General features: G+C 40.3%; 1 long non-coding RNA gene across 3 annotated transcripts; it reads right to left on the reverse strand.

The window, feature by feature from the left end:
• Positions 1-284: 284 nt before the first annotated feature.
• LOC144374227 (uncharacterized) lies at positions 285-23985 on the reverse strand. Of its 3 annotated transcripts, none has more exons than XR_013433673.1 (6): positions 23694-23985; positions 6484-6581; positions 6286-6339; positions 3360-3555; positions 1376-1485; positions 285-1119 (listed from the first exon to the last, which is right to left on the reverse strand). It is a non-coding gene; the product is annotated as an uncharacterized LOC144374227 (long non-coding RNA). The 3 variants fall into 3 exon arrangements; XR_013433675.1 differs by having other exon boundaries at positions 285-496; positions 1371-1485; XR_013433674.1 differs by having other exon boundaries at positions 285-496; positions 23694-23984.
• Between the last annotated feature and the right edge of the window lie 483 nt (positions 23986-24468).

Genomic DNA, 24468 nt, shown 5'->3' on the forward strand with positions numbered 1-24468 from the left:
TGGTTCTTTAACTTACATTTTTTAATATTTATTTTTTGCCATAGGTGGACAAAATATCTTTATTTTATTTTTACATGATGTTGAGGATAAAACCCAGTTCCTCATGCATGCTAAGCAATCACTCTACCAAGCCCCATATAATGTTTTTTAATTATGTCAGCCAATGATGTACCTAATGTCATGCATTTATTATTATAGAATACCCCAATTTAGGTACTAAATTTTGGCATTTTACAGGGTATGGGTTGAATAGTTGTAATGAAGCAATTCCAAAATACAATGGCTCAAACAAGAAAAAATATGTATTATTTTTCATGAAACAACATGAAGCTACACATGTGACTGAGGGGAGAGAAAGCAGTATTAGTTTCCTTCACAAGGTCATTCAGGGCTGATATCTTCAGGAAAGAGCTTCTATATGAGTTCTAGGCAGTATTTGCCATTCCAGTCAGTGGCAGGGAAAAGAAGATGGGCACACCAAATACAGGACAAGCACCTTTAAAAAGACAATTCAGAAGCTGCACATTTCATTTCTGTTCACATATAACTGGCCGAAATCTAAACACCAAGCCACACAAATTACAATGGTTACATCTCAAAACTATCATAAATCTAAAATATAATTCAAGAATGTGTTTAACACACCTGGCCTACCAAACATCACAGCTTAGCAGCAAAGCACACTGTAGAATATCAGTCATTTATCTTCATGATCTAGTGTCTTACTGGGATCTTCAGCTCCCTGCTGTTTCTCAGCATCAAAAAAGAATATCTCACAGGATGATGGCATATACCTGTAATCCCAGGTCCCCAGGAAGCTGAGACAGGATAAATGGAAGTTCCAGACCAGTCTGGGTAATTTAGCAAGAGCCTGTCTCAAAATTTAAAAAAAGCTGGAAATGTAGCTCAGTGGTAGATAACCATTGGGTCTAATACATTCTATCCCAAAAACAAATATGAGTGGTATAAAAAGATTAAATTCAGAATCTGAAATTATATTCTACTGAATGTTTATTGATTTCAAGATGAAAAATCCTTGATCACACCATCATACATCTGTGTTAAGTCTGGAACCACCAGTGCTGTAGAATAATATACAACTCTAGAAGATGACGATTTCTTAAAAAAAATAAAAGCATAAGCAACACAGTGAAATTTTGAAAAAATTACCTCTGCTGAAATTATAGACTTATTTTTCAACAAATAACATTATGAATTTAAAAAATAGTCAAAACACCAGTAGAACATGTTTCCAACATTTAAAAAAGACAAGGGACTAATATTCAATACATGCTAACTACTCCTACAAACACAATAAAAGACAAAAAATACAACTGAAAATTTGATAAAAAACATAAAATAAAATGTACATTACCATGGGCTGGGCTTGTAGCTCAGTGATGAAGACTTTCCTAGCACGTATGAAGCACTTGGTTTGATTTTCAGCCACACATATAAATAAACAAAATAAAAGTCCAAGGAAAACTAAAAAATATATGTTAAAAATGAGTGTTATGAGAAATTCAGGATGCTGCATTAAATTTGAATTTCAAATAGACAATTACTATTGTTCATAAATAAATATATCCCAATTATTGCACAATACAAACAAAAATATTAGTTATGGTTTACATAAAATTCAAATTTATCAACAAATCCTCAATTTTTATTTTATAAATTTTGCAACTATAGGTGAAATCCACACAGCTGACAAGTAAATAAAGAGAAGGTCAGGTTCAACAGTATTCAAAGAATGCAAATTAAACCAAAAATACCATTTTACCTATTATATTAGCAAACACTAGAAATCAAAACATATTGTTGGAAAGCATACAATCCTCTCTATTTCCAATTGGAAAAGCATACAATCCTCTTTTTTCCAATTTATTTAAAAGACCATCTAAAGATTTTTTTTCCTTTTTTGCACACAAAGATAGGTTATTAATTAATGTATAATTTATACAAATGATTTTTAAATGCTGCACTCACAACGTTTAGCAAATGGTAACCTGCTGCTGCCTGGCTCTGTGATGCTCCACTCTCCTCCTTTATCCTTGGGAGGAAGAACTGCACTATCTATGTCCACCACCATACTCTGTCCCCTGGGTCCCTGGTTTCAAGTGCAAACATGCTTCATTTTGGGGGATAATCTGGACACCTTTTCTTTACAGATACCACCACCAAGATGTTTCTTGTTTTCCCTCTTGCCACATACTGATGGCCATAACTCATGGTGGCAATTTGCTTGGTGGTCCCTTATAGATGGAACATGCTGTGCTGGTGGTTTCCATCAAAGTCTCCTGCCTTCAATCACTGCACAGTCCTTACAGGTCCAGGGAAGGCAGCATGGACCAGATCATAGAGCAGAAAGACGAAGGTCAAGGATGGAAGATAGAGTGTCTGCAGATGGACTTTGCCTTTGTGAGGCCCACCCCACAACACAGTTGCTTTTGTGCTATTATTTTTAAATATAAGATAGACACACACATACACAAACACACACACAGAGTGCACAACACATGCATATAAACATAAACATGAACACATATACTATAGTTTGGATCTAAAACGTCCCTTAAAGACTCATGTATCAAAGACTTGTGCCCCAAAAGGGCACTAATAGGAGGTGGTGAAAATGTCAATAGAGGGGACCCAGCAGAAGGTTTTAGGAAATTGTGCAGGAGCCCTTGAAGGATATAGTGGGAGGCCATCCCTTCTCTCTTCCTCTTTCCCTTTCACATCCCTGTTAGGAGGTGAACAGCTTTGGTCTACCATGCTCTCCTTCCATGAATCATGCTAGACCCAAAAATCAATGAAGCCAGCCAATTATGGACAAAAACCTCAAAAACTGTGAACCAAAACACACTTTTTCTCTTTATATTTCAGATATTTGTTACAGTAATGAAAAGCTGACTCACACACACACACACACTATATGTATATATATATATATATATATATATACACACACACACACATGCATGCACACATATATACATATGCATACATACACATCATATACACAATTTACACAATATTAATACATATGCACATGCATCAACATACATGCAAGTAGACACATATGCACACACACACAAACATACACACATGCACACACACATCCACACAAATGCACACAAAATTAGCACATCTCCTAAGTGTGTGGGTTGTTGAATCTTTACAAACTGAGCACATCCATGCTGGCCTCATGCCCATTCATGATCCCTGATCTACCATTATCCTGACTTCTAATGCATACGACATATTCTGCTACATTTTCTATTTTGTGTAAATGGAATTACAGTTTGTACTTTTCTATTTAGCAACTTTCATTCAAAGAATGTATGCAAGAGACTCACATGTTTTGTTAGGAAGTAGTGGGTCATGTCCTCTCACGTCCACTCATTAAATTCATCCTGATGGGAATGGATACCAATTTTGTTTTGTGTTCCACTGCTGATGGCCAACCTCTTGTTCTCTGTGCTCATTCCCACAAGCTTGTCAGAGGCTTCAATACTTTAAAGGTTGATGCTTGGTTAAAACAGATTCTATGGTCTGAATAATTTAAGAAATAAACAAGAAGGAGGATTAGGAAGGTGAAATGTTGTTCAAAGAATACACAGTTTCAGTCAGACAAGAGTAGCTTCAGTGAACTACTACACAGCATGGAGATATTTCAAAACTGTTATTTTTTAAAAAGTTGACTAAATATTCTCTCCACAAACAAATAGTAAGCATATGATGGAAATGATCATTAATTTGATTTAATCATACCATAATGTGTACATACATTAAAACAGCACACTGTATCCCACAAATCTACACAATTGTTATTAGTCAATTAATGAAATTTTAAAATTACACAGTAAAACCAGATTTTTACACTAGAAAAAAAAATGAAATAAAAGGAACAAAGAAACCCCAGCCATTCCACATATACAGCTTGACTGGGTTCACCCTTCAGCAAAAGGGAAGAGTGAGAGCCATTTTTTGAACCCAGGGTAATGGCCTTTTTTCCTTTCTCTGAGGGTGGGCAGTGTGGACAGTGTTCTCAAAGACGTTAAAATACAGACAGCTGGCTGTACATGGGAACCTGCTTGTTCATCCCCACCCTGGATTTGTGGGAAGATCTTAAGTGAGTATTGAGCAAAAGGAGAGAGGAGGAGCAGGTGAACCCAGTCACACAGAGCAATTTTCTGGAACACTGGGATGTGGTTTCCACAGGTATTCTCTCATCTAGAAGATTCTGGAAGGCACACCAGACCACTCTAACTTGTCCTTGTACAAGAAAATGGGAGTTGGTTTCATCTGCTTCAAAAAACTTCCCTTGGATTGAGGAAACTGGGAGTCGGCACTAGGAACAAAGTAATGCCAGGAACCTCAGAGAGACTTCAAACCATTGGAGAGAAAACAGAAACATGCTGCCCAAAGCCTCTGACCAGAAACCAAATTTCCCTATCTAGATCAAACCTGAATGACCGTAAACCATAGAGACCTTTGGGACTGGGCAATTCAAAGGTCTTGAGGTTTGCATTCTTTGCTTGGGCTTGATATAACCACAGTATTACTGTTTCTATTGAACGCGTATTTTTTTAGTTGTTGACAGAACTTTATTTTCTTTATTTTTATGCAGTGATGAGAATCAAACCCAGTGTTTCACACCTGCCGGCAAGTGTGCTTCCATTGAGCCCCAGCCCCAGCCCCTGAACGTGTATTAACTCCATGGTATTATCTAGTATTTGCAAGCTCCAGGGCAAACCTTTCCAAAAGGAGCATGATTTGGTTAATGAATTAAGTAAGTATAATAGTAAATATATTCATTGAATGAGGGAGGTGGGTTATGTTTCCAGATTCACCTGGACTCCAGGAGGAAATTTGATTGATTTTCAAGACACAAGCCATTTCCACTTCTGAAGGGCAACTGCCTTGCAGTCCCAAAATCACTGACTTCATGAGGATGAGGCACTTGGTCCCCACTGCCAGGTTCTGTCTGGGATCCTGGAGATATCATGTCCAAGGACTTTTCTTCCATTGTTCTATTGGAGACAGGCTCCCTCCACCTGGGGGTCATTGGATGACATCAACTCACTCCTGACCAAGAGCAGTATCAATGACAGGTTGAGGTATAACTCTCTCTGATTCCACACCTTGGTAAGTAGCTTCGTCCCTGAAGCTGGGCCTTCTCCAGGGGCAGTGGTCCAAGCCCTTTGCTGGAGTCACTTCTGCCAGTGCAGTCCAAGCCTTGTCCTGTCACTCTCACCTTCAGCATTCTTGCTGCCATGTCTTACTACAACCATATAACTTTGCCTATTCCTTCCCATTGACTCCAAGATAAAATCTCAAATTGTCAACAGAAAATACAGTGTTTTCAGTTACAAAAACATGCAGACAAAAAAATCTTAGGGACATAGCTCAGTTGAAGAATGCATGCTTAGCATGCTGAAGGAAGGAAGAAAAAATAAATAAAATTTGATTTTTTTCTGATTCCCACACCAATACAGATATCTAAGGAAAGGTGGCAATATTGAAGAAAGAATGCAGAGAACTCTCTTTACTTCCAAACCAAAAGTATTATTCCATTTTCTGTTGCTATAACAAAATATCTCAGACTGAGACTGTTATAAAGTAAAAAGATCTATTTAGCTCATAGTTTTGAAAACTGAAACTTCAAACAGCATGGGACTGTTCAACAGCATTGCTAGAGCATGATGGTGGAAAAGTATATAAGGAGAAGAGGTTATATGATGAGATGGGAAGCCAGAGAAAAGGAAGGGTTGGTCTTGTTCTTTTATAACAACCCACAATCAAGAATTAACCAGCATCAAATATGAATTAAATTAAAATAAAATGAAAGAAAAAAATATCATAATAACACTAAAAAGGCAAAGTCCTAGGAATAAATTTAACAAGAAATATGAATATGTGGTAAGAAAAAAAATTAAATCCTCAGTGTAGCAGAAAAGAAGATTTGACAATATAAGTTATTTTTGTCCAACAAAAGGCATAGTATTGCAAAATTGGCAATTCTTCTTATATACTCTAAATCTTAGACAAAGCACTAATAAAATCTAGAAATATGTGCTTGTAAATGGAATTCAGGAAAGTATGAACAAGAAAAAAATGGGAAAGTACTTATAAAATAGTCACCAAATTTATTACAGAGTAAGCAATGTGATAGGTTGCCTATAATATGTCCCACAGACTAAGTATGGATTCTAAAATTGTGAAACATTTTTTTAAAAACTTATATTGTCCAATGTGGCACATAAAGCCTAAAATACTTACTCTCTGCTCCTTTCTGGAAAGGGTCTGTTCTAGAGCATCATCCTTTATAGGCATCTGATGAAAGAAGAGAGTAAGAGATAACTAAAGGAATAATAGGTAGTACAGAAATAAGCAGGAAAAGGCAGGCAGGAGCCTTGGTTAATTGCCATTCCAAATCCCTAGGGAAGCATGAAGTAGCCATGTCTGCTTTGGACTCACCTAGAAATCCCTGGGGAGGAGAAGAAAAAAACTGGATTCCTGCTCCACTCTCAACTTTGAAGGGGCAAAAGTCTCTTCTTAACTACATAGATAGCCATCTATTGTCCAAAGAGAAAAGATATTTAGAATATTTAAGATAATAATTTCTTTAATATACAATGAGCTTCAAAAATAACCAAAGTCTCTCAACAGAAAATGATCTAAATGTATAAACAAACAGTGATGAAGCGGAAAATCACCAAGGAATGTGCTTGATCTTGGACACAATTAAAGAAAGAAAGATCAAATTGCTGAATATGTTTTTTTCCCTTTATCAAAATGACAAAAAAGTAGTGATACCTGGCATATGCCAGTGAAGGCTTTCTGATGAATTGGTGGTATCCCTGAAATCAGAGGGATATTTGGAAGGACATCTGAAGAAGTTACTTGGCAGAGGGTGGAAACATCCCAGAGAGAACATTTTGCCTTAATTCCTGGTCTGAGGGTGGTATAGGGCCTCCCTGTTTGAGAAACTGAAGGGCTTTGGGTCTATATTTGATGACACAAGCTAGACACAATGCAGATCCTAGGCACAGAGGAAGGAAATTTGTCTTTGTCCCCCAAATCTTGCAAAGTACTTAAAGGGGGCCAGCAACATGACCAGAAGTGTTCTTGAACCAGTCTGTCTGACTGCTGGCAGGAAAGCCAGTCAAGGACTGGGTAGGTGAAGGGAAGTATAACACAGGCTCATGTGATTCCCCTTCTCCAAATTCTACAAGCATCGATTTCTTCTTCCATTGTGAAGATTAAATATATTAATCTACTTGAAAGATGTAATTCAATGCACAGTTCACAGGAAATGCTCAATAAATGCTTGCTATTGGCAGGCCTTTTCATGTATGTCCTACTAGGCAGGGCTGTCCAAAATACATAAAATGCTAAGGGTAAGCTACAGAGTAGTATGCTCTCTAAAATCTCATTTGTGCAAAATAAAATAAAACAAAACCATGTTTATAATTGTATAGTGTAGAATAGTAGATAGGAAGCTTAGGAAGAGTAGGTAGAAGAAGGTTTAAACAGAGGCAAAATGCAGTTAGATAAAAGGAATACATTATAGTGGTCTATAGCACAATAGAGAAACTTCAGTTAATAATAATTGTATTAGATATTTCAAAATGGCTTGAAGAGGGTATTTTGAATGTTCCCAGAACAACAACAAAAATGATAAATGTTTGAGATGACAAAATTTCTAATTACCTTAATTAATGACTGCACATTGTACACATGTATAGGAATAATCACAATGTTTTTCATATATATATATCAATTAAACATAATTTTTAAATGTATAAACATGTATCCTGGATGGATACGCCTTGGTCAATAGGAGAAGTGGTGGTCTGGGGCAAAGTAGAGTTTATGTTTACTTTTTACATTTAAACATAAAAATGATAGAATTTATTGCAATAAATTTGAGAAACATAGACAATTGTTGTGGCTGAATGAGAAAGTCATTTAGTACTCAAAGTAAGTCCTTTATACAAAAGGAAAGAAAGCTATAAAGTAAAGAAATCTGTGGGCTGTCTTTGGTTGCTGGCAAAGAAATAATCTAAAATGGGGGAGAGGAGAAAGGAATGTGCCAGTCAACTTTGCAGCACTGAGACCAAAATACCTGATGGGAACAACTAAGAAAAGGAAAGTGTTATTTTGGCTCATGGTTTCAGAAGTTTAGTCCAAGGTTGGCTTACTCCAATGCAAAACCATTATGGGAGAAGCGCATGGCGGAACAAAGCTGCTCATCTCATGGCTGCTGGGAAGGAGGGGGGAGAGAAAAAGATAGAGAGAAAGAGAGAAAAAACAGGGACAGAATATACTCCCAAGGGCATATCTTCTTTCTCTACTACCTCTAGTAATACCCTACTTCCTCTAGACATACCCTATTTACATACAGTTACCACACAGAACTTCATTCACTTATCAATATATTAATTAAGCAATGGATAAATCCACTAAAGAGTTCAGAGCCCTGATCTTTGCCTAAAACTCTCACCTCTAAATATTGCTATATTGGAGTTCATGCTTTCAAAACATGAGCTTTTAAGGACATTTTAGATGCAAAGCATAACAGAAAAACTGCATTTCAGGAGCAGAACAACAAATCTGATTTTGCCCAATGTTCACTTTCCTCAAGGTTTTTTTTTCTTTTAAACCAATGAAGAAACTCCCCATCACTAAGAATGTTCTTAACATTTAGCTCTAGAACATCCCATTTATTGAGTTCTATTGTACATAAAGACTTTGCAACTCATGCGATATGCACCTCTTGAAAACAGTTTTCCACAGGATGCATTTTTCATGCTCAGAAGATTTTGCCCCATGTGCATAGGGCTCTTCAGGAATATCTCACCTCAACTGAGAGCTAGGGATTGCAGAGTTCCCATCACTGTGAGTGCCCACCTGCTACTTACTTAACTGAAAAATAGCTACTCCAAGTCCAGTTCTTGGCCCCATGCAGCCACTGCAAGGAAATTGGGACTCTAGCTAATGCTGCTGCAGAACACCAGGGCCTCCTCCAGGCTTCCTAGTAGAAAGAGTAAGCACAGCAAAACAAGGTCCTACTACCCTCTGCCCTGAAAACCATAAGTACATGCATCTTACAGAACTTAAATAAAATGATGAGCAGAATCTAATTGCAAGGAAATTTGGGAAATGTCATTCTTAGCTTTCCGGCTTCTGCACACTGCAAGAACTAAAAGCATATATAGTTATCATCTGCCAGAACCTAACAACTCAGGGTACAGACACATTTAGTTCCAAAAAAGGATCAAAATTATTGTTGACCGAATGTGCAGTAGTCTGTACACATTCTGAGCCTCATGGGACCACACAGGTCTCTCCCTTTTGCAAGAGGATCCCTCTCTGATACCCAGCAGCAGTAGTAGCTTATGCCATGGGTTTTATGAAGGAAAACAATGAGGTCACGGAAGAATCATTACTCTCAGAAACATCTTTGATAATGGATAAGAACAGAATCTGCCAGTGAATATTAAGGGCTAGAACAAAATGTTGCCCCCATCACAAGGCAGTGAGAAAGCAGCCCTGCTAATTCATTGTAGACCTATGCCAATGGACATCCTTCATCTCATTTAACCTGCCATAGATCTGAGATCTGAGGAAGAAGTGGCTTTGTTGATACCAAGGCTAAAATGAGTCCAAATAACAGACAGTTTAGGACAGGTGATTAATAAACAAGCAATTTTCAAGTAAATAAATGATCTGAAATATTTTGGGAGAAATAATTCAGGATAAGTATATAATCGAAAGCCCTTGGGCTGTAGAAAGGGGCAGCTGGATGCTTCTGCTTAGTGGGAAGTACTTAGTGAGACCCCTGCAGGAGTCAATCTCCCCAAGCTCCAATCTCTGCAGAGATCAGGGAGTGGTAAGCCACCCTTCAGCATGTACAGAGCTGCTGAAATAACAGTACATTTACTAGTGTTTTCATTAGTGAAGCTCATTAGGGCTGATATTAATGGTCCTTGTACCATATCTTTAGTTGCAATCATTAGGATTTGGGACTCCAGGATATTTACATTTGCTCAGCTCACAAGACTTCAGAGGAGACTGTGAAGGAACATTTGATACCAAATCAAGCTTATGATACTGAGAAAACTGTGTCCCAGAGAACAGCAGCTGCATTTCAGTGGTGTGTTTCTATCAGCCGAGATTGTCACTGTTCAGTTAGTAGATAATTTTGATCTGGAGATTTTGCTCTGTGGCTAATGAAAGGAATGTGATATATGACATTTAGTACATGTGCCACCTAGTAAATTCACTGTTAGGAATGCCCCACTTATTGGCATCTCTGACAGTGAGCAGATCTATTTCTATTCCCCATTTAGTTCTCTAATTTCATGCCCTTTCAGAAAGCATTGCCTTTAGAAAGACTGATGCCCCTCGAGGGGTGGAGGACAACTAGACATGCTTCCTACGCAGAGACAGTGTCAGTCCAGTGAGACAACAGACTTCAAAACATCAAAGATAAGCAATGAATTCCTGTTGAATTCAGAGAAGATGCAATTGAGGTGAATGCATTTCATCCAGAACACAGGAGGTAGAAATGGCTGGAGACTGCAGGGAAGGAAGTTCTAACCCAAAGGGGCTGAATCATTCAGCTGTTCAAGGTCACACTGCTGTAACCCAGTCAAAACCTCAGAGATCAACTTCTCCACCTCATTTACTCCCCAGAGGACTGGCTGGTCTCTCCATGGAGAAGAGGTATAGTACATGCACAAGGGAGAGCATTACATGTTGAGACAAAGACCACAGAGTTTTGTACGTGCTTGTATATTTCAGTATGTGCTTGCAGATGGGTTGTGCCATCAGAGAACAAAGGTTATGAGAAAAGAAGTAAACAATTTATTTGGCTTTTCCATGTCTTGCTCTCCTACTGAACAACAAGATGGTGGTTGAAAGAAATTAAAGTGTTTGTATTTATGAAGGCCTTTAGAAATTTAGCTGTCTGGTAAGCACTCAAAGAAAGCTAAGTTTGAAATATGATGAAAAGCACCACTGTGTACCTTTCCAAGGAATAAAACATGGAAAGATAATGAGGCCAGACTGGGAAGGCTTTATTATGATCCTGAGACCTGCATGATTTCATCTCAAAGGTTTTTCTGCTGAGCATGCCCAAGATATGCCTCCACATCATCCATGGCCACAGGAGCCCTGAGGAGGTGACTCAAGACAACAGGGGTAAGGAAAGTGAGATCTCTCAAGTCTTGGAAGGCTAAGAATTATACAGGTACCAGTGCACCTTAATCATAAAATCCATTCAGGGAATCAGGCCATTACATTTCTATGGAGTTTTCTACATCTGGATTGTGAAACTAAACTTATGACAATATAGGCATTTCTAGAAAGCAATGAATGATTGGGCCCTCTTAATGAACACTTAACTTGATGTCTTCTCCAGAGCCCAAGGGCAAGCCAGTATCTCAGCTTAGACACCTCTTACATCAGGTACTACAAAGGCTCAAGGACAGACAGTCTACCTGGACAATGTCAGAGAAGCCCAAGGGTGAGAGAAAAGGTGAGCCAGAGAAGGAAAATAATTCATAGACCATGAAATAAGGAACAGTCACTGCTGGGAAATCAGGCTCAGTGCTTGGGGTCTTTGAGTGAGGAATCAGAATTTTCCTCCCAACCATCTTTCCATAGGATACCATTCTGGTGTATTTACTCATTCCCATTACTGATGAGTCGAGGTTACAAATATCTAGCACGTCCAGGTTGCCCTGTAGATACACTGAGGAAGCCCTGAGGTACCAGAGAAAGCACCTGAGAAATAAAGAAGAGATAACTGCAGGTGCCATAGAATACATGAAGCCATGGGCTCAGGCTGAAAATTGGCTCAGAGGTGGGTTTTGATACATTCAGTATGACCCTATGTTCTCTGCTATTTCTCCATTGAAAGGTGGAATGCAGTTACCTACTTCCTGAATTCCTTAGCCTGTAAAATGTGATGGATGGTAATGTTCTGGGACTTCTGATCCCAAATTTTAAGAATACTTACAGCTTCTACCCAGACCTCTTGGAATACATGCTCCCATCCCCAAGCAGCTACAGATAGGTTTGATGATCTTGATACTCCATGCTGTGAGAAAGCCCAAGCAACCTCATGGAAGGACTGGGTGAAGAGATAAAGAAAAAGAGAGATCTAATTTGCATTATTCTTGTGAAGACCTCAAACATGGAGCCAAGATGAGGCATTCCAGATGTGCCTGTTTAAATTTCTGCCCCATGGATTCAAAAGCCATAATAATAACACTAGTTTTGAGGAACCTTTTAGTAATAGATTTCTAGACATGGACTATAACTCAGGAGCTGGAAGAAATACCAGGGTTCATAGTGAGGAAACTAAGGTCCAGAGATATTAGTCTGGGGTTATTTTGAAGCTGGGTGGCAGCTCCCAGAACTCAGGGCAGGAGGGTGATGTCGTGCCTAGGACAGTTACCAGTCTCCAGCAGGGCCTATGAAAAGGTCTGTGCTCAAGAGTGGGAGGAACTAAAGGATTCCTGGAGCCCTTTATAAAAACCCTAAAAACCAGGTCCTTCTCTTCCTGATTGGTGCCCACACCCTCCTGTGATATGGTTGGGAAGGACTTAAAAACATCTACCCCGAGGAGAATAAAGAAAGGGCAGAGGCCATCAAATGTATGTCTCTCTGTGGTCAGTATGTGAGAACTGTAGCTCCTCACCTCCTGGCAGTTAATGAGAAGGGCACCTATTGGGCCTCCTTTCAGACCTGCTGACCCATGGACTCTAAGGTAAAGCTTATCATCTCACCACCCAAATAATTCCAAAGTTCACCAATATCTTGTGAACCCTGATAGAGTGGAAACAGAGAATAAGATGTCAGAGAGTTATTTTAACCTGATTGAGTATTCTCTTAGCCCTAGAGGCTGAGTCATCAGCACTCATCCTCTGAGGAAATAATTGTCCCCTCCTACATGCAAGGCTCTATACACAACTGCAGGAAATGGGGCTGGTTCCAATGGAACTGTCTGGCTCAGGGTGCTCTTTCTCCTTGAGTCAGGGTATCGTGGAGATGGAGAGAATCTTGGATGAGTGGTTGGAGGCACTTCTGTGAGCTGAGACATCTCACCATGGGTCTCTGAGCCTTGGAGGTGTAGTGAGGGGGAGAGTCACCCAGGAACCCTGCAGCCTTACAAGAATGCAGAGGAGAGGCTAGTGTCACAAAAGGGGACACCATGCCACTGCTTGGGACATTGGACCTGGTGTCACATGGTCATGCCCTTGCCTTTATGACCAGACTCGGGATAGTGGAGGAAGGAAAGGCTCTTCTAAAAGCTGATGTGTCCTTGATGTTCTTGTGCCAGGGTAAACCAATTACTAGTCCTGTCAGAAACCAAACTATATAGAGATGTATTAATTCAATTTATGTTACTGTAATAAAATACAAAAAGCCAAGTGCTTATATAGAAAGTAAGCTTATTTGGCTCACAGCTTTGAAGGTTCAAGGGCATGGCACAGGTACTTGCTTATCTCTGGTGAAGATCTCTTGGCAGGTGGCATCACAAGGATAGGAGCACACACAGAAGGGAGAGCTCAAATGGTGATACAGGAAGACGGAGACCCAGGAGAACCCTGTCAATCACTTCTGAAGACAAACTCCTCGATGACCTAATGACTTCCCACTAGGCCCCAGCTCTTCAAAATTATATCATCTCTTAATAGCATCACACTGAAGACCACACTTCCAGCTCATGAGTCTTTAGGAACACTCTTAAACTATATTCAAACCACAGTAGGGGTAATAGTCTCACTATGAGTGTAAACAATAGGTACTAAGTTATTGTCCATGGCCATTGGAACAGTGCTAGACCAGATTAAGCAGAGTCTTATGGGCTGAATTGTGACCCCTGGCCCAAAAATATTATATGCTGAATTCCCATATCCCAGGACCTCTGAATGTGATTGCATTTGGACATAGGTCTTTAAATAGATAATTAAATTAAAATGAGATCATTAGCTGGTACCCTAATCCAGCCAACATGACTGATGCCTTCACAGAAGGAAATAAATGTCTGTAAAGGACACAAACATTCATAGAAGAAAGATGTGAAGAAAGATGGAAAAGATGCCATCTCCAACTCAAGGAGAGACACCTCAGAAGAATGCAACTCCTGATTCAGGCTTTTAGCCTGCAAGGCAGAAGAAATAAATTTCTAGAGTTTAAGCTGCTCAGTCTGTGGAACTTTGTTATGAAAGCCCAAGCAAAGCATAACACAGAATGAACATCCTGTCACCTTACAGTGAATTCCCATATACAAAATAATCTACCAAGAGGAAGCTTCTGAGTTAAATGGCATTTAAAGAGCAGAAGCTGGATGTTACCAATCCCTTCATAGGAACCAAGCCAGAGGGATAGAACCACTTAGTACCAACTCAGGGGCCATGTGGTTCACTCTGGCACTATCACACATCATTGCATCATTTCTGACAGCAAATTCAACTGCATAACTCAATAAAGATTGCAAGGCCACTGGATCAGAAAGCTTACCCTTAAAATTGTGAATATATTTGGCATAAATATTTAGGCTTCATACAGATGATACCTGAGTGCTTAATCTGATTTTTCTCAGAGGTCACACCTAGCACAGGCATTCCATAATGGAACTCAAGGGACCAATTAGATCTTGCTTGTTTCTTGATGCAGTTTTTTAAGGCTAGGGCCCAAACATAGGTTGATTAGCAGAATGCAGCTGATAGCCATTTAAGCTCAGTTGTCCAAGCAAGAGTTCCATTTTGCTAAAATTGACCCTCTCTGGCATTGTGTCCTGGGGTGACACAACTCCCAAATTCCCCTGTGGAGAGCAAGGCTAATGACATTGCTAGAAAGAAAATTACCCAGTGACTACCTGATACGAGGTGGTATGAATTCTCATTACTAGCCCTAAACTACCTCTGAATTTCTAGAACACACAGACCAGCACATCAGAGGCTCCTGAGGCTCCTGGATTTGAAATCATAAAGCTTCTTTCCTTTTCTCTTCTTTTTTTAAGAGAGAGATAGGAGAGAGAGAGAGAGAGAGGGGGGGGGGGAGAGGGAGAGGGGAGAGGGAGAGGGAGAGGGAGAGGGAGAGGGAGAGGGAGAGAATATTTTAATATTTATTTTTCAGTTTTCTGCAGACACAACATCTTCATTTTATTTTATGTGGTACTGAGGCTCGAACCCAGTTTCCTGTGTATGCCAGGTGAGCACGTTACCACTTGAGCCACATTCCAAGCCCTTATAAAACTGATGTTAAGAAGGATAAAATAATTTACATTGAATCACCCAACTGACATCTAATCTGTAAACATATTTGAAACTTTGGAAAAATCAGAGCTAACCAGGATCGAACTTGCAGTCACGTAAATGCCTGTGTGCGGATCATGTGTTAGCACATTCTCAGATGAGGGTCCCCAGCTATGAGCTATCACTGTGTGGACCTGTCCAGATGGTTCATCAGGAATACAGTTCATTCCATGGATAGAAATTTGATGATTTTATCACGTGAGTGGGTGCACAATGAGCTGAAGAGGAGCCAAGCCTGAGTGGGCAGTTTTCAATGCAGATGCCACAGGGAAACAGTCGGCAGATGTTGGATCAGCATGGTGTGCCTGTCTCTGTCCTAGCCATGGTGTAGCCCAGAGCAAGTTATTTCCAATGTGTTTTGCCCAAAAGGTGTGAAGGAAAGCTAGGAAAAAAACACTGGTTCAATCTATACAAAAACAAAGTGCAAAGGTTGTAAAAGGTGTATGGCAATAAAGATAATTTAGACCTGTACTTAAGTGTGTTCTTCCCCCACTAAGAAGAGAGAAAAAGAAGGACATTCATGAGACACTAGTTGTTGTCAGCATCAGACTCAAATATCACAGTACACCCAAGGCAGGATCCAGAGCCCATTTCACAGATGAGGAACCTGAGACTTGGCATACAACCTTCTCCCAAGGAGTCAGCACTGGACACAGGGTCTTTAGTAGGGATAAATCATCATGGAAAAATAACTACTGTGCTCTTTCAATGAGGGATCACAATGTCCTTTGTCTTCTAGAGAATGTGATGGCCATTCTCCAAGATCCTTGCCTCCTGGTAATCAACACTTCCTCTCTGAACCAAGGCAGGTCTCTCGAGGATAATGGTACATGATAGAAGTAGGATGTGAGTAACTTTCAAGACTGGGTCATAAAAGGTATTTCAGCCTTAACCTTCATCTCTTGGTTCACTTACTGTGATGGGACTGGCTGCCATGTGTAGGGATCACTCAAGTAGCTCTGTGGAGGGATTACAGGAAGAGAAGCTGAGACCCACATCCAATAGTGAGAAGGTCACCATGGATGTAAATTCTCAGTCCTAGCTGATTCTATTTTTTTGGGGGGGGGTGCTAAAGATTAAACCAAGGGCCTTGTGTATGCAAGGCAGGCACTCTACCAACTGAACTGTATTCCCAGCCCCCTGGCTGAGACTTTCGATGAGCTATTGCCCAAATGAATACCTGACTACAATTTTATGAGCAAGATTTCAAGCCAGAACCACCTATCCAAGCTTCTCCCAAGTTCTTGACCCACAAAACCCACATGTAGGTGACTTTTTGCACAGTAGAAGATCATAGGAACTTCTTTATCCTTAATTTGCAAATGTCAAATGCAATGATGTTAAGCTTTGGCACTACCCCTGCCAATAAAACTAAGTGGAAAGAAGATGACATTGCTTGTTATATCAGTCAATTAGAGAGTAGCTTATCAGCTCTAAACTTGTGATACAACCAGCCTACAGGATTTAAGGAACTTGTGGGTAGGAAATACAGAAGTCCAATGTGTTATTTTAGCCCTCTATACATCATTAGAAAGAACATCTTTCTAAGGTTTTAATGTGTTCATCAAATTTCATGTTGGAAACAACATTCCCAAAACAACAGTGTTGGATAATGGGGCCTAATAAGAGATGACTGTGGGACACAGCCCTCATGAATAGATTACAGTCATTATAATAGGAGGGGGTTAATTATCTTGAGTTGTTATAAAAATGAATTTTCCCCTCTCACCTCACTCCTTCGGTCTCTCCCTACTCTCCCCTTGGCCTTCTGCCCTCCCCCATGGGATGAGACAGTATGAGAGCCTTTCCCAGATGCTGGTGCCATGCTTTTGGATTTCCCAGTCTCCAGAACTGTGAGTCAAATAAATTTTGTGCGTTATAAGTTACCCAATCTCAGGTATTTCGTTTCAGCAGTGGAAAATGAACAAACAATCTTCAATTTTCTCTTATAGTTGAAAATATATACTCTCATAGAACCTGCTAGAAGACTCCTTAAACCTCCCACATCAGTCTGCTTTTATCAATTCCAGCAGCACCTACATCTCTCATGTGAACAAACACAGCAACCTCTTACATGGTGCCCAGGCTTCCTCTTTTCCTGTCCTGTGGCCTTCTTCACACAATAGTCAGTAGGTCTGGTAACAAAAATTTCACCCCAGTCCTCGCTGCCTTCTGGTGTCTCTGCAGCCTCATGTTCCCCTGAAGAATGAAGTTCACAAACCTCTCCTGACCTTCAAAATTCAGCTAAGACTATCCTGCTGCTGAATGTTTGCATTGTCAGGCCTTCTTTCTGGAACATTCTTTCTGTGGATGTTCATTGATTTTCCCATGTCTGCTCACCCCATTGTTACCCAGCCACTTGGCTTAAAATAACTATATAGTCACACCACCGTTCTCCCTGCATTCATCATCTTAAGAAACTGCTGATTCCCAGTTATATTATTTGTTAAGAAAAGGGGATTTACTTTTCCATGTACTTCTGCATTTAAATCTACATTCAGAGCCAAAGAAAAGAGTAGCTCAGATAGGGATCTACACCTTGCCTTGACCTTTATCCCAAAAGACTTGCCCCTGAGGTAGAAAATCTCCTGTTAAAGTTAATTTTGCATGAGTCAATGAAGACTAATCCAATAATATTTCTGAAGCATCCTTACCATCAATATGTAGCCTGTGCTTCATGACGCTTTCCTTACACAATCTCTCTTACTTGCAGGTCACCTGGCAGAATTCCTTATCTTTATTCACCAGATCCACATTTTAGAGTTGTAGTTAGTTTTTCATTCACTCACACAACCATTTATACTGTAACCACTATTTATTTGCCAACCACTGTTACACAGTAGCTTATGATACATCAATAAACAAGAAAAATAGTCACCTGCCTTGTGGGTGCCATTCTGATGAAGAGAAGCAGACAACAAATACAATAAATAACCCAGTAATTCAGTAAAAGTAGATCTATGGGGGTGCAGAGTATCACAAGGGATCTGATGCAGGGGAAGGGACTTACTGTATCATCTTAACATCTTATCATAGGAACACAATCTCCAGAACCTGTCTTATATGTCTGCTGAAGAGCAACCCTGACTTTAATTTCATTTAACAGTGTGCCAAAATATATTAGATGAGAAAACCAAAAGCCTAGAGAAAATACAGAAGTATTACTGAGCCTATGGAAAATGAAATGAGAGTGCCTAGGATTCTCAGAAGTTATTTATTAATAAATAACTTTTTAATCATGTTTTGTTTACAAAACTTCAGAGAATATGGAAAATATTTTAAATTTGTCGCTGATATATAAAATGTAAAAATTCTATGTATTTAGAGAGTACCATGTGATGATTTGATACACCAAATAAGGTACAATGTTTATATCAGGTTAAAGACACCCACCTCCTTAAACATTTCCCCTTTTTATATGGTGAAAACATGTGGGATCTTTTCTTCCACCTTGTTGAAATATACCATATCTAAATGTTATCAATACTCACCACTTTACTGTGCAATAGCATTCCAGAAAATGTATGCTATTGGTTTTCATTTATTTATTTATTTGCAATGAGCCTTAATTTTATTTATTTATTTAAATGTGGTTCTGAGATAAGATCCATACTGCATAGAGGTTTATCAATTAAGTCTAAATCCTCAGAGAACTGAGAAGAGTTCTCTTATTTTGACTTTCCAAAAGTATAAGTATGTTAATATATACCTATATTTGTTTCAAAAATATGGAAATGCGTATCTCCTTAACAGATATTAAATTCAGCACAATGGCCTATGGTCAGAGAAATGAAGGAGGTTCTCATTCTCTATTATTTGGTTGTATGTTGACATTGAGGACTTTACATGTGTATACTTAAAATCTGATTAAAATGAGAGATATGCAGTGATATTTTATAAACTAACCAGTGCACACTATGATAGTTAACACCCAGTAAGCTAAATAGTAAGTACTAGTTTTCCCCTCCAAACTCATGAAAGAGTAGAGTTTGAAACCTAGTTTGAATATCCAACTAATTACCTGGGGATTGCCATTAGGAAAAATTCAGACTTCCTTCCCTCTATCAATGTCAAGAAGAAAGCACTTTTTCCTGATTCTACCCACCAGGTATTGGTCTAATGCATCTTCCATGGCATCTCACACAATGGTCCAACCCAACCCCAGCCAGGCTCTCCACCATCCCCAAGTCTTCACCTGTGGTGTCCTCATGCAGGCCAATGTCAAAAGCCAGCTTATCAGTTAGAGACCACCAGATGCAGAGGCAGCACAGATACTAAATCACAGAACCAGAAGTGATTGCTCAATATTTACAGTCATGGTGGAGTCCTGTTCTGACAACTGATTTGATATGTGTCTCTTTCTCTGCTGCTTAGCCTTTTTCTAAAAATCTGGGTCCCTCTGAACAAAGCCCAGGTCTTTATTGGCTGAGGCAGAACAGCCTTAGCATAGCATTCATTAGGAGCAATATTTAAAGGAAATGTGTAATTTTTCCCTCATAAAAGACTAAGGAAATGTGCTGTGTCACAACAAGACAAATAACTGAATATGTGTTTCTACATCTCTCACTTCATGTGATATATTCATGATCCCCAGCTAGAGCACAGTGTGATCTGACAGTGACAACCGGATCCCAAGCAGAAATTGAAAAACTATTCAATTTTATGTTCTACTTCTGTTTTCCCTTCATTTTTTTAACTCTCCGAAATCCATCCAGAATTACTTGGTTTTAGTGTGCAGGATGTTGTTTTACTAAAATGAAGTTTGATTGTGCATGTGTTTCCCTAGGAGGAATTGGTTTCTCTCCAGACTATCATTGCCTCCAACCCCTAGGTTTTCCTAACCATATGGTCATGAAGTTTTGGGTCATTTTTCAGACCAACTCTCAGCACCTTGCTAAGTGCTATAAGGAGAGGACACAAAATGAATGTGGTATGAGCTTGCAGTACACCACCATCTGCAAAAAGCACACTCACAGCCAGTAATAACAGGACCATGAAGAGGACACAGTGTTCTGGGGATTAGGAAAGGCCAGGCCCCTCTCCAAGAGCTCTGAACAATTAAAGCAAAGTCTAGAACATTCCCATCATGGAACAGGGCCTTCCAGCTAAATGGCAGCCAGTGAGTATGTGAAGGCAGTAGATGAACTGATTGGGGTGAAGTCAGCACCATAGGGATATGTCATCTATGTGAGCTGGAGACTCGGAATTTGCCAGACTATGAAGCACTGGCTCTCATGGTTATAGGAGAAGCTTCAAGGGTCTCCAAACCTGTACTGAGTAAGCACAGAACTGTGTGTCTGACCTGGAGACGGGCAACCCACAGGGATCCCTGAAGTTCACAGGTTTCAGATATAAACTGTGTTAAATGTCTGTTTTTCTCATGTGGGGGCAGGCCCCAAATTCCTTAATAAGACACCTAAATCACAAGAATCAAAAAAATGGGATGAATTCAACCTAAAAAGTTTTTTTCTCAGCAAGAGAAATAATGTGAGAATAGGGAGCCTACATCCTGGAAACAAATTTTTACCCCTCACATCAGATAGAGCTCTAATCTCTAGAGTATAGGAAGAACTCAAACATTTAAAACAACAACAAAAATTAACCAATCAACAAATGGGCCAAGGACCTGAAAAGATACTTCTGAGAAGAGGATATACAATCAATCAACAAATACATGAAAAATGCTCACCATCTCTAGCAAATAGAAAAATGCAAATCAAAACTACTCTAAGATACCATCTCATTTCAATAAGAATAACAGCCATTATGAAGTCAAGCAACAATAAGTGCTGGGGAGGATGTGGGAAAAAAGGTACACTCATGCATTGCTGGTGGAACTGCAAATTGGTGCAGCCAATTTGGAAAGCAGTATGGAGATTCCTTGGAAAGCTGGGAATGGAAACACCATTTGACCAAGCTATTCCCCTTCTCGGACTATAGCCAAAAGACCTAAAAAGAGAATACTACAGGGACACAGCCACAATGTTTATAGCAGCACAATTCACAGTAGCTAGACTGTGGAACCAAACTAGATGCCCTTCAATAGATGAATGGATAAAAAAATGTGGCATTTATACACAATGGAATATTACTCAGCACTAAAAATAACAATATCATGGCATTTACAGGGAAATAGTTGGCATTAGAGCATATTATGTTAAGTGAAGTTAGCCAATCCCTAAAAAACAAATGCCGAATGTCTTCTCTGATATAAGGGATGTGACTCAAAATGGGATAGGGAGGAAGAGCATTGAGAAGGTTACCACTAAATAGGAAAGAGAGGTAGAAGGGAAAAAGAGGGAGAAGGGGAATTGCACGGAAGATGGAAGGAGACCCTCATCATTATACAGAATACATGTATGATGTTGCAAGGAGAAAAAAAAAAAGGAAGTATATCACATTAGATGGGGTAGAGAGATTTCAGGGGAGGGGGGGAGGGGGGATAGGAAGGGCAGCAGAATAAAATAGACATTATTGCTGTATGTATATATAGGTGAGTGTATGACCAATGTGAGTCTGCAACCTGTAAAATCAGAAAAATGAGAAATTATACCCCATTTGACTCAAATGTACGAACTGTCAAGAGAATTGTACTGTCATGTGTAACTAATAAAACAATGTCTGTTTTTATTACAGAAAAAGTAACAACTTTATATTGCTCTGACTTCCCAGACAAAAACAAGGTGGTGCCTGATGAAATCGTCTGAATTTCCTCAACAATATTACAGTCCTCAGCACTGCAGTTATTAACAGACATACCGTCTTCTAAGTTTCACAGTAACATTGAGGTAGATATAGATGCTATGATTATCCTACAAACTTCATTGAGTGCCATGGCAAGGACTTGGCCTATTCACTCTGTACTCCACACCTAGTGTAGTGCCTAGCACACAGACGTTGATCAAGCAAAGTGGTTAAAGGACCCAAAGAAATTTTCAGACACAATTAAGTTTAAAAAAAACAGAAAAGTATCCCAGGTTGTGTGGTGGCAAAAGTGTGCCTGAATCTAGAAGTCAGCACCAACATGCAGAGTAGACTCAACTCTAAGACACCATTAACACCGAAATGCAACAAGTAACCTCAGCTTAGCCACCACCCAGTGTGCAGGAGATAGTAGCTGGCTCAACAGACACCAGTGACCAGATAGCTGTCAGGTCCATAGTGAACTGGGATTCTTTTTCAGTTTTAACTAATTTGTGCTTGGGGATAAATTTTAATGGAATTCATATTAAAATCCCAAAGACAATTCTTCACAGAACTAGAAAAAGCAACCATGAAATTCATGTGGAAAAATAAGAGATTCAGAATAGCCAAAGCAATACTTAGCAAGAAGAGTGAAGTAAGACACACCATAATAGTATAGCTTAAACTGTACTACAGAGCCACGGTAACAAAAAACAGCATTGCATTGGCACCAAAACAACACAGAGACCAATGAACGGTACAGAACAGAAGACACAGAGACAAACTCACAAAATACCGTTATATCATACTAGACAAAGGCACCAAAAACATACATTAAATTTAAAAAGTCTATTCAACAAGTGGTGCAGGGAAAATTGTAAAGCCACATAAAACAAAAAAGAAAGTAAAGCCCTCTCTCTCACTCTTGACAAAACTCAATTGAAAATGAATCAAAATTTAGGCACTAGAACAGACTACCTGTGCCTAATAGAAGAAAAAGTAGGCCCACATCTTGACTATGACAGCCTAAGACCTGACTTCCTTAAGGAGACTCCTACATTCCAAGAAGTAAATTCAATAATTAATAAACAGGATAGATTCAAACTAAAAAGTATATTCTCAGCAAAGGACACAATCAATAATGTGAAGAGAGCCTACAGAATGGGAGAAAATCTTCCCCACATGCACCTCAGAGCATTAATCCCTAGGATATATGCAGAACTCACAAAACTTAACACCAAAAAAACGCCAGGGTTGTGGCTCAGTGGTAGAGCACTTGCCTAGTATGTGTGAGGAACCGGGTTTAATTCTCAGTACCTCATATAAACAAAATAAAATAAACAGTCCATTAACAACTTAAAAAAATCTTTAAAACGGATTTTATAATTTAAACAACCAATAAGTGAAAATTAATAAAATCATATCTAATAACACTCAAATCAACATCAAATGAATGGAAAGTAAAAGGGCTTTTAAGAGTGGGTATACTCTCTCCCACTTTTCTGCCAAATGATGACTCAACTATTGGGACAGACTTTTTCTGGCTTCTTACCTCCAGAACTGTGGGAAATAATTTTCTATTCTTTATAAATCTCATAATTTTCACTATTGGAAATTAAAATTAACAAATTTCAATATTTAGACTAATTATCTAAAATATAACAATACCTTTGAAACCGGAGTTCGAAGACGAAGCTCCATGGCTTCTGCTGGCAGGTAGGGCGCTGCCCGCGAGGGGCAGGGAGGCCTCGGCAGCAGAGAGGAGTCCTAGCTCTTCAAGGCGGGCCATTCCACGCAGGGCTGCAGCAGACCCCTGCAGATCCTCAACCATTTCTTCTTCTTTCGGCAGTCTCTACAAAGTCGAGGAACCATCTCCGGGAAACAAAGCAGGCTGGAACTTCCTCGGGACTCCGGCGAGGCGAGGCTCCGGCCAGGCGAGGCGAGGCTCCGGCGAGGCGAGGCTCCGGCGAGGCGAGGCTCCGGCGAGGCGAGGCTCCGGCGAGGCGAGGCTCCGGCGAGGCGAGGCTCCGGCGAGGCGAGGCTCCGGCGAGGCGAGGCTCCGGCGAGGCGAGGCTCCGGCGAGGCGAGGCTCCGGCGAGGCGAGGCTCCGGCGAGGCGAGGCTCCGGCGAGGCGAGGCTCCGGCGAGGCTCCGGCGAGGCTCCGGCGAGGCTCCGGCGAGGCGAGGCTCCGAGGCTCCGGCGAGGCGAGGCTCCGAGGCTCCGAGGCTCCGAGGCTCCGAGGCTCCGGCGAGGCGAGGCTCCGAGGCTCCGAGGCTCCGAGGCTCCGGCGAGGCGGGGCTCCGAGGCTCCGAGGCTCCGGCGAGGCGGGGCTCCGAGGCTCCGAGGCTCCGAGGCTCCGGCGAGGCGAGGCGAGGCGAGGCGAGGCTGCGAGGCTGCGAGGCTGCGAGGCTGCGAGGCTCCGAGGCTCCGGCGAGGCGAGGCG

The sequence above is a fragment of the Ictidomys tridecemlineatus genome, unplaced genomic scaffold, assembly GCF_052094955.1.
Source record: "Ictidomys tridecemlineatus isolate mIctTri1 unplaced genomic scaffold, mIctTri1.hap1 Scaffold_625, whole genome shotgun sequence".
In the NCBI taxonomy this organism is placed as follows: Eukaryota; Metazoa; Chordata; class Mammalia; order Rodentia; family Sciuridae; genus Ictidomys; species Ictidomys tridecemlineatus.